The sequence below is a fragment of the Vombatus ursinus genome, unplaced genomic scaffold, assembly GCF_900497805.2.
Source record: "Vombatus ursinus unplaced genomic scaffold, bare-nosed wombat genome assembly UNPS02014818.1, whole genome shotgun sequence".
Classification (NCBI taxonomy): domain Eukaryota; kingdom Metazoa; phylum Chordata; class Mammalia; order Diprotodontia; family Vombatidae; genus Vombatus; species Vombatus ursinus.
This window is the reverse complement of record NW_020954596.1, coordinates 44,548,188-44,557,561: the sequence shown is the minus strand read 5'-3', so window position 1 is coordinate 44,557,561 and position 9,374 is coordinate 44,548,188. Positions and strand designations below refer to the sequence as shown.

General features: G+C 36.3%; 1 pseudogene; it reads left to right on the top strand.

The window, feature by feature from the left end:
* The first annotated feature begins 219 nt into the window (after positions 1–219).
* On the top strand, positions 220–1,164 carry LOC114023400 (annotated as a pseudogene).
* The last annotated feature ends 8,210 nt before the right edge of the window (positions 1,165–9,374 follow it).

Below are 9,374 nucleotides of genomic sequence, written 5' to 3'. Positions count from 1 at the left end.
TGGAAGCCCCATGGGAAAGGGTATATAAATCCCTAGTGTGACATTATATGTTTTGATCCCTTCTCCATGCCTCAGCTGTGCCCCCCACCACCACTTTGATGGACCTCTGCAGAGGTAACAGGAGGAATAAAGTCCTAGGGGGGAGAGGAATGTTCCTGGAAAGGGGTCAAGGTGTGGACAGGGAACTTAGCCACCCCTGCCCTCCAAGCTACTACCACTATGGTGCCCTAGGAAGAGTCAGAATGGCTGGTGTGGCACCCAGAAAATGTGCCTTAGGTGCTTGGATGGGCTGGAGGTAAAGATGGATGCTCTGGTCCTGCTGCTGGTGCTCACCTTGTTTTGCAATCTAGTGCCCATCTACATGCTTTGAAGTCCTAGTGCCAACCTCCAGAAAGAAAATCCTCAGTCTGGTGAACTGCTTTGTGGGTGGTGTTTTTCTGGCCACCTGTCTCTTAGACTTGCTTCCAGACTACATGGCTGCCATAGATGAGGCCCTGAGTGCCCTTGGAATCACACTTCAGTTCCCACTGCAGGAGCTCATTCTTGTTATGGGATTTTTTCTGGTTCTGGTGATGGAACAGATTGTGTTAGACTACAAAGAGCAACCAGGGTCTATTCCAAGAGAGGAGACTCAAGCACTCCTGTGCGCAGTGGGCAGCGCATCTCCCCACTGGCATGATGGACTCATTGCTGTTGGGACTTCTCCTCTCTCTTCCTCCTTAAGGGCCTGTGTCCTGGTCTCCTCTCTTTCCCTACACTCAGTATTTGAAGGGCTTGCTGTAGGGCTGCAGTGGGAGTGAACCCAGGCAAAAGAAGTATGCCTGACACTGCTCTTGCATGAGATAGTACTAGCTGTCAGTCTGTCCCTACAGCTACTGCATAGTCAGCTTCTGGGTGGACTGGTGACCATTTGTGCGGTCCTTTTCTGCTGTATGACACCAATGGGTATTGGGCTAGGGGTTGTACAAGCCCAGGTCAATATGGCCTCTGCACCAGCAGGCACAATCAGTGCTAGAGGGCATGGTAGCAGGCACCTTCCTCTATATCACTTTCCTGGAGATCTTGCTCCAAGAATTGGTTGCTTCTGAGCAGAGGATTCTCAAGGTCATCATATTTCCATCTGGTTTTGCCTTGCTCACTGGTCTGCTTTTTATTCATGTTTAAATGACCTCTGAGGGATGGGTAGGGATGGGGGACAGATCAGATGCTTCTAGAGCAGCATTAGGGAAGGATGGATGGGAGCCTTGGGAACTGAAAGTGCATATGATGGTGTAGGGTAGTAGAGTACATTGGTGGGTGCTGTAGAGAATGACCGGTGGAACATGAGACAAAGGACAAAAATAAAACTCTCCAGGAATGTGAGGGAGGTTTAGAGGGGAGAACAAAACTAGGAAAACACTAGACAAGACAAAGGGACATGTGAACAGGTGATAGATTACAAGGACTGACATGATAAGGGTTGGGCCATCAGAGAGTGAGGAGAGGAAAAGGAATCTGGAGCCCCTAGGGGTATTGATTCTATCCCATTCCTGTACTCTACTGGAGAAGTCCCTTTTTTTTTTCTTTTCCTAGCCCTATCCCCTTCTCCTCAGCGTTCACTTTTTTTTAAGGACATAATGACTGATGACATCTACAGGCTAAGTTCCTTTCCCTCACCTGAACTTCCGTTCCTCTTATAAAGAATCAAATACCCCCCACCCCTTCTCACAAAGAACATTGGTATTAAGCCTTGCTAGGCAGCTAAATGGGGAATGTGCTTCCTACTGCTGATTTCCAGACCTTTTACCCTCTCTGAGGCTGGAGGTGAATATCTAACCTGGTGATCTTATCCAAGTGCCAAAGGCTAAACTGCCTAAATTCTTTTTGTAGCAGAAAAGCCCTGGAGGTCTGCCTCTCAAGGGTATTTTTGGAGGAGGGTGGGTGGACGTGAGAGGAGGCAGGGATGAGGACCTGGAGGGAGAGAGACATGCTCTATATAATCAATTTTACTAAACTGACACTTCCAGGAACAGCTTCCCAAATAAAAGGTGTTCCTATTAAAAAATAATAATAATATACAGGAAATCCAAGCATTTTTGATGAAAAGACCAGAGCTGCATCAAAAGTTCAAACGTAGGCATGAAAGGGAAAAAAAAAGGCAAACATGAATGATCAATAATAAAAGACTGAATAAACAAGGATAACTTGATTGCATTCTAGTATGGGTGGATGATATATCTGTCCTCCCAGAACCCTTTCTTTATGTGGGTCATAGAGAGAATATAAGTGTAAAAGGCTTGGATTGGTTCTGTTATATCTTCATGATCATAAAGGAATATGAAAAGAGAGGGGGGAAATGGAATACATTTGGTAGGGAGGGAAAGGGAAGTTAATTAACATAATCTCACATCATGAAGGTGTTCAGGAAGACATTTATACAAAGTGGTGGGTGGTCAGGGAGAGTAACTGACACTTCAACACATTCACCTGAACTGGTCAAAGGAAAGAAGAATTCACATGCCTATAGATTTATATTTTATGCAACAGAGAAATAGGAGAGAAAGATGGGAATTAGAGAGAGAGAAAGTTGAGAGATAAGTTATTCTTGGAAAAAAATAAATTCTAAGGATGTATACTCATATTTATGGCTCATTTGGAGATGGCAAATAATGAAAATCTGAGAGGGTACCCATAAAGTGTGGAATGTATGAATAAGTTAAGGTATATAAATGTGATAGAATACTATTGTGGTGTTAAGATATGAGAAAGGGAGTTGCAGAAAAACCTGGGAAGACTTGTATGAACTAATGAAGATTGAAATGAACAGAATCACAATTCATAAAATGAAAACATCATGGTATACTAGAAAGGATACTATAGCCATACATCACAAAGATCATGTATTATGGCTATGTAGGATTTATGCTGGGCATGCAGGGCTAGTTCATCATTAGGAAAACTATCAGTATAATTGACTAATCAGTATATTGACCATATCAATAACAAAAACAAAAAAATCCTATGATTATCTCAATACATGCTGGTAAAGCTTTTGACAAAATACAGCACCCTTTCCTAATAAAAACACTAGAGATTATATGAATAAAGTGAGCTTTCTTTAAAATGATAAAGTATTATCGATGTAAAACCACAAGCAAGCATTATCTATAATGGGGATAAAGTAGACACCTTCCCAGTAAGATTGGGGGGAAGCAAAGATGCCTAATATCACCATTATTATTAAACATTGTACTAGAAATGTTAGCTTTAGCAATAAGAGAAAAAAAAAGAAATTGAAGGAATCAGAATAGGCAATGAGGAAACAAAACTATCATTCTTTGCAGAATATATTATGGTATACTAAAAGAATCCTAGGGAATCAACCAGAAAAAAAGGCTACTTGAAATAATTAACAACTTTAGAAAAGTTGCAGGATATAAAATAAACCCACATAAATCATCATCTTTTCTATACATTACCAAAAAAGTACAGCAGCAAGAGATTGAAAAAGAAATTCCGTTTAAAATAACTATAGACAATATCAAATACTTGGGAGTCTCTGGTTGTGTGGTTTGTCCTTCCTTATCGAAGAGGACCATGACATCAGAAAGATGATGCCATGACTTGAAATTTAATTATATTTCAGTGAGGGAGGGCTATTTGAAGTCTCCAGCCTCACTTTCTCCTCAACAGCCATCTGGGTCCAATGGCCAGATATAGATCAAGACAATTGGAGATGGCCCAGGATGCAGTGGGAGATCTTGACCTTCTAAGGTCTTTCTGGGTTTTTATTTTGCCTGAGGCAACACCAATTCAATGATTAGGCCTGTTTAAAAAGTGAGTAAAGGGATGGTCCCTTTAATTAAAAAAATACTATTTTCACTTTATTTTTGTCATTATTTTGGTCTGTTTCCTCTTTCACAACACAACTAATATGGATATATGTTTTACATGACTGTACTTATATAACCTATATAAAATTGCTCACCCTTTTAGGAAGTGAGGAAGGAAGGGAGGGAGAAAAATGTGAAATTCAAAACTTTGTAAAAATGCATGTCAAAAGTGTCTTGAAAAAAATAAAATACTATTAAAAAAAGAAAACATTATGGTAAAGGCAACAACTTTGAGTGAATTAGGAACTCTTATTAGTATAATGGCTAACCATAATTCTAAAGGACTAATTAATGAAACAAACTACTCACTTTTTAATAGAGAAGTCAAAGTCTCAGAGTGTAGAATAAGACAAAAAAATTCTGGACGTAGCCAGTATGGTAATTTAAATTATCTGTTTTGATGTGTTCGAGATTGTCTGTCTTTCCAATGAGATATTTCACATTTTCTTCTATTTATTCATTCTTTCGATTTTATTTTATTGCTTGTTTGTTTTTTTTTTTTTTGATGTCTTGTGAAGTCATTAGCTTCCACCTGCCTAAATCTAGTTTTTGAGGAATTATTTTCTTCAGTGTACTTTTATACCTCTTTTCACACCTGGCCAATTCTACTTTTTAAGGAATTATTTTCTTTAGTGAGCTTTTGTACTTCCTTTTCCGTTAGACCAATTATACTTTTTAAGGCATTCTTTTCTTCAGTGGATTTTTGTACCTCTTTTTCCTTTTGGCTTTTAAAGAGTTCTAGTAAAGGATTATTTTTGCCTCTTTTACAAAGCTAATTAATGTCTTTTCCAATTTTTCTTGCATCATTCTCATTTTCCTAAATTTTTTCTACTTCTATTACTTGATTTTACAATCTTTTTTTAGTTCCTTCAGATATAATTTTTGGGGGCTTGTGACCAATTCATATTTTTCTTTGAAGCTTTGCATGTAGCTGATTTAATTTCATTGTCTTCTTTTGGGGCTTTGTCTTGATCTTCCCTGTTACTATAGTTACTATCCCTACAATCATGTTCTTTTTGTTGTTGTTTGCTCATTTTCCAGGCCTATTTATTAACTTATAACTTTATGTTAACATTGTGCTGTGCTCCTGGTGTGAAGTAGACATGGTCCCAAGGTTCAGGTTTTTCATGCTACTGTTCACAGAAATAGTTCTGGGGATCTGTAAGCTTTCAGTTTTTTCAAGGTCGTATGATCTAAGGAGAGGTGTGGTCACTGCTGTCCTGGCTTGTGCTATGATCTTTGAGTGACCACAGGCACTCTTTTCCATTGTAAAACTGTGACCAGTGTCTCTGCTCTCCTGGAGCTACAAGCATTGGTGCTCTAGTGCATTTTCTTGTTCTGAGACTGTGACCTAGAATTGTGTATGGGCAACCCAGCAGACTTCTGCAACCAGAGCCAGCAAGGGTTCCCTGAAATCTCCTTCTGATCAGTTGTCCAATCCCCTTACTTTCTGTGAGCTGAGACCTCTGGAAGCCATCACAACTAATGTACATGCTGACTACTTCTCCTGCTGGTTTGCCAGTATGGTCTGTGCTGCACCTCACTCCACTCTCACCTCTGTGAGAAAAACCCTTCCTGTTGATCTTCTCAGTTTTCTTGGGCTGAAATATTGTTTCACTTTTACATTTTTGTGGTTCTGCCACTCCAGAATTCATTCTGAGGTGCTATTTTAAAGTTGTGTAGAAGGAATTTGAGAGACCTCAGGCATGACCCTGCAATTACTCTGCCCTCTTGGCTCTGCCTCCTTTATAGCAGATATTTACATTTCTATATGGGAAGAGGATAAATGTAACTCCTAAGAGTTTTACATTATTAGAGAAATTAGAAGGAGTATACATAGACATCATGGGTATGATTTGACTGTGTGGGAGGACATTCAGAAGTCAAAGTGACTTACTCATGGTCCTATATCTAATATGTGATAGATGAAGGTTTTGAATAGAGTTCTTCTTCTATACCACCCATCCTATTTCCACTCAATTAAATATATGTTAAAAATATCCCCAATTGACTTATTAAAATACAGACCACTCAGTTTAACATTTAAGATATTGCACAGTCTGTCTCCAATCTATTGTTGCTGACTTCACAGTGCTTCCTCTCATATGATCCAGTTGGACCACTACTTCCTTAAATTATCATTCCATCACCCATTTATGTGAATTTCCACAAGTCATCCTCCATGTCTAGAATACACTTTATCATCATCTCTTTTCCCTTTCTCAGAATCTTATTTTTTATTTCATGGTTCAGTTAAGGACTCATTTTTCTTGTGCTTCTCTTAATTACCTCATATCCACTTATTTTTCTACATCAACTGATATATGTATATATGTACATATATATGTGTATATGTATATGGGAGGAAGAAAGACAAATTATAATCACCATCATCACTACCGTTTGTTGCTATTGTGCAATCATCACCAATATTATTAAGCTTCCTGTATTAGCTTAGGCTGCTTATTGGACAACAATTATTAAGACTATATAAAAAGTCTTTCCACTTTATTAGGATGTATGAGAGCTTGTATTCTGTTGGTATAACCATGCAAACTCAGGACCACCTCCATGGCATGATGAAACATTATGTAGGACTTCCATTAACCCTTAAATATCTTGTTCTCTTATTTTTCATTATCAAATTAAATGAAAGAACATTCCATCACAGACAAAAATTCAGAGAACCAACTTAAGAAACACTGTTATACACACTAAAATAATTTTTGAGATCTTGTAAATTCTGATACTGATCCAAAAATCATAAGGGTAAATGGGAAGGAAAATTAAAAACAAGGAAGAGAATTCCTTAATAAATAGAACAGTCTGATGTTGCTTTGCAGGAACTCTGACCTGATTTTTACTCCCTTGCCCACTCATCTTGAAATAGATCATGCTTTCTAAGTGCTACCCTAGGAATTTGAGTCAGCAGTAATAAAATAGAAATGCTCTTTATTTTGAGAAGAAGAAAGCTTGCAAAACAATGGAAAGATCAGTTGAAGAGAGGCAATATTTTTAATGTATCATGAAATATTTCTTCTCTACAACCTGCAATGACTCATTGAGGCATTGAGAGGATCTGAGGTCTAGAGAGGCTTTGCCAAAGAAGTATTAGCTTTTGCAGGTTGCATTAAGTTATAAAGGCTCTAGGTATATGATTCAGTGATTGACTATGTATTTTCCATCTGATGACTGGCCTAGCTAAGAAGAAGGTGTAGGGTGATGAAATTTTCAAAGCATAGAAAATCCTGAAAACCACTTCCAAAGCCCAGAGTAGTTGTCATCGTCATTAGTGAAGTGGGTGACCCAGTGATAGTTTGCTATATTCACTCAACATATAACCTCCAAATGACTTGATCACAATAATGCAAGTGACAAAGAAGCAAACACAATCCAAGTCTTTTGGTTTCATTAACCATTACAGTACTATATGAAATTGTCCCTCTCTATTCTCCAGTGGTATAAAATAGCTATTATTACTCTACAATATTGGTTAAAAGGAATTTTATCATACCTTAATTCTTCTGAAGTAAATAGGAAACACATGAAAGTATCATTCCCCTCCACCCAAATCCCTGTACTATAAATTTGAATAGGCATTTAAATTTAAATAAAATTAAAAATAAGTTGAGGTGCTTTTTAGAATTTGTTCCATTGCTTTTATGGTCAACTTGTATATAGTATTTTAATTTTATTTGATTTGAGCCTACTTGACTTTTCCTTGTTTCCTATTTGTGTCTGTATGATGAACATTTATCAAATGATACCCATGTAAGTTATCATGTAAATAATGATTTGTAAGAATGGTTCCATGTGAAATCTTTGTCAAAACCTGCATATCACTATTAATGATATACAATTTATAGAAATGGAAACCTCTGATCCCTAATTGGCAAGTTAAAGTTCATAACTTGGAGATGAGTTATATGATTGATGCCTTTACTGAAAAGAAAGAAAAAAGCTAAGGATAATAAGCAAGTATAATATCATAGCATCTATATCTAGATGTAGATGATTATTAAACTTTGTGTGTGGGGGGGGTGTATGGTCAATTTCAAGATGTACCCCAATTTATTTGTAATTATATTTCAAATTTATATATATATATGTATACATATGCACAAATTACACATATACATACACATATATGAATGATTTTAAAATAGAAAAAAGATCATATTACGAGTTTATACATAATTGGTTACAGCTCAACTTTCACAAGGAGATCTCACTGACCTACAAATGAATTGAATTTTCCAGGCTTCTTACTAATCAGATTATTTATTTAAAATTGAAGACATTCCAAAAGTGGAGCCAAGATAGTAAAGAAAACTCTACAAACAGGCTTTCCCAAGATTTTACTCCAAATAACATCCAGAACTACTGTGAAAATAGCACCCTGAAAAAGCCAGAAACTTAGAACATTGCCACACAACTCCAGGTAAGCAGAAACCAATTTTAACATAAAATTCAAAATAAAAAAATAAGCTGGAAAAATAGTGAACAACAACAAAAAAACCTAATACAAAAAGTTACTGTTGTGACAGCAAAGATCTAGACATAAACTCAGAGGAAGAAAATATTTTCAAAATAGCTACAAACAAAGCTTCAAAGAATAATATGAATTAGAAAAAAGCTCAACAAGAATTCTTGGAAGAGGTAAAATGATTTTAAAAAATAAAAGTGGTAGAGGAAAAAAATAAAAACAATAAGAATTATAAAATAATTTAAAAAAGACAATTAACAGGTTTTTTAAAAAAAAGGCACAAATATACTGAACAAAATAACACCTTAAAACACAATCGGCTAAATGGTAAAGTCTCATCTAAGAAAAGAACTTAAAACTGGTCAAATGGTAGAAGTATAAAATTCACTGAAGAAAATAATTCCTTAGAAATTAAAATTAGGCAAATGGAAGCAAATGACTACATGAGCCATAAAAAAGTTAAAATAATGGAAAATAGAAGAAATTGGGAAACATCTCTTTGGGAAAACAACTTGGAAAATAGATTGAGGAGAGAGCGAATTTAAGAATTATTAGACTACCTAAGAGTCATGATAAAAAAAAAGAGCATAGACATCATATTCCAAGCAATTATAAAGAAAAATTGTTGTGATATCATAGATCAATCAGGTAAAGTAGAAATTGGAAGAATCCATCAACCACCTCCTGTAAGAGATTCTAAAATGAAAATTCCCAGAAATATTTAAACCAAATTCCAAAGCTCCCAAGTGAAGGACAAATAATACAAGTAACCAGGAAAAAAAAACACTCAAATATTTGGAGAAACTGTCAGGATCACACAAGATTTAGCAACTCCCACATAAAGGAAGAGAATTCTTAAAAATAATAATCCATGAGACAAAAGAGCTAGGATTACATCCAAGAATGACCTACCCAGCAAAAACTGAGTATAATCCTTAAGGGGAAATAATAGATAGTTAATGAAATAGAGGACTTTAAAAGCATTCCAAATGAAAAGATCAGAAATTAGCAGAAAA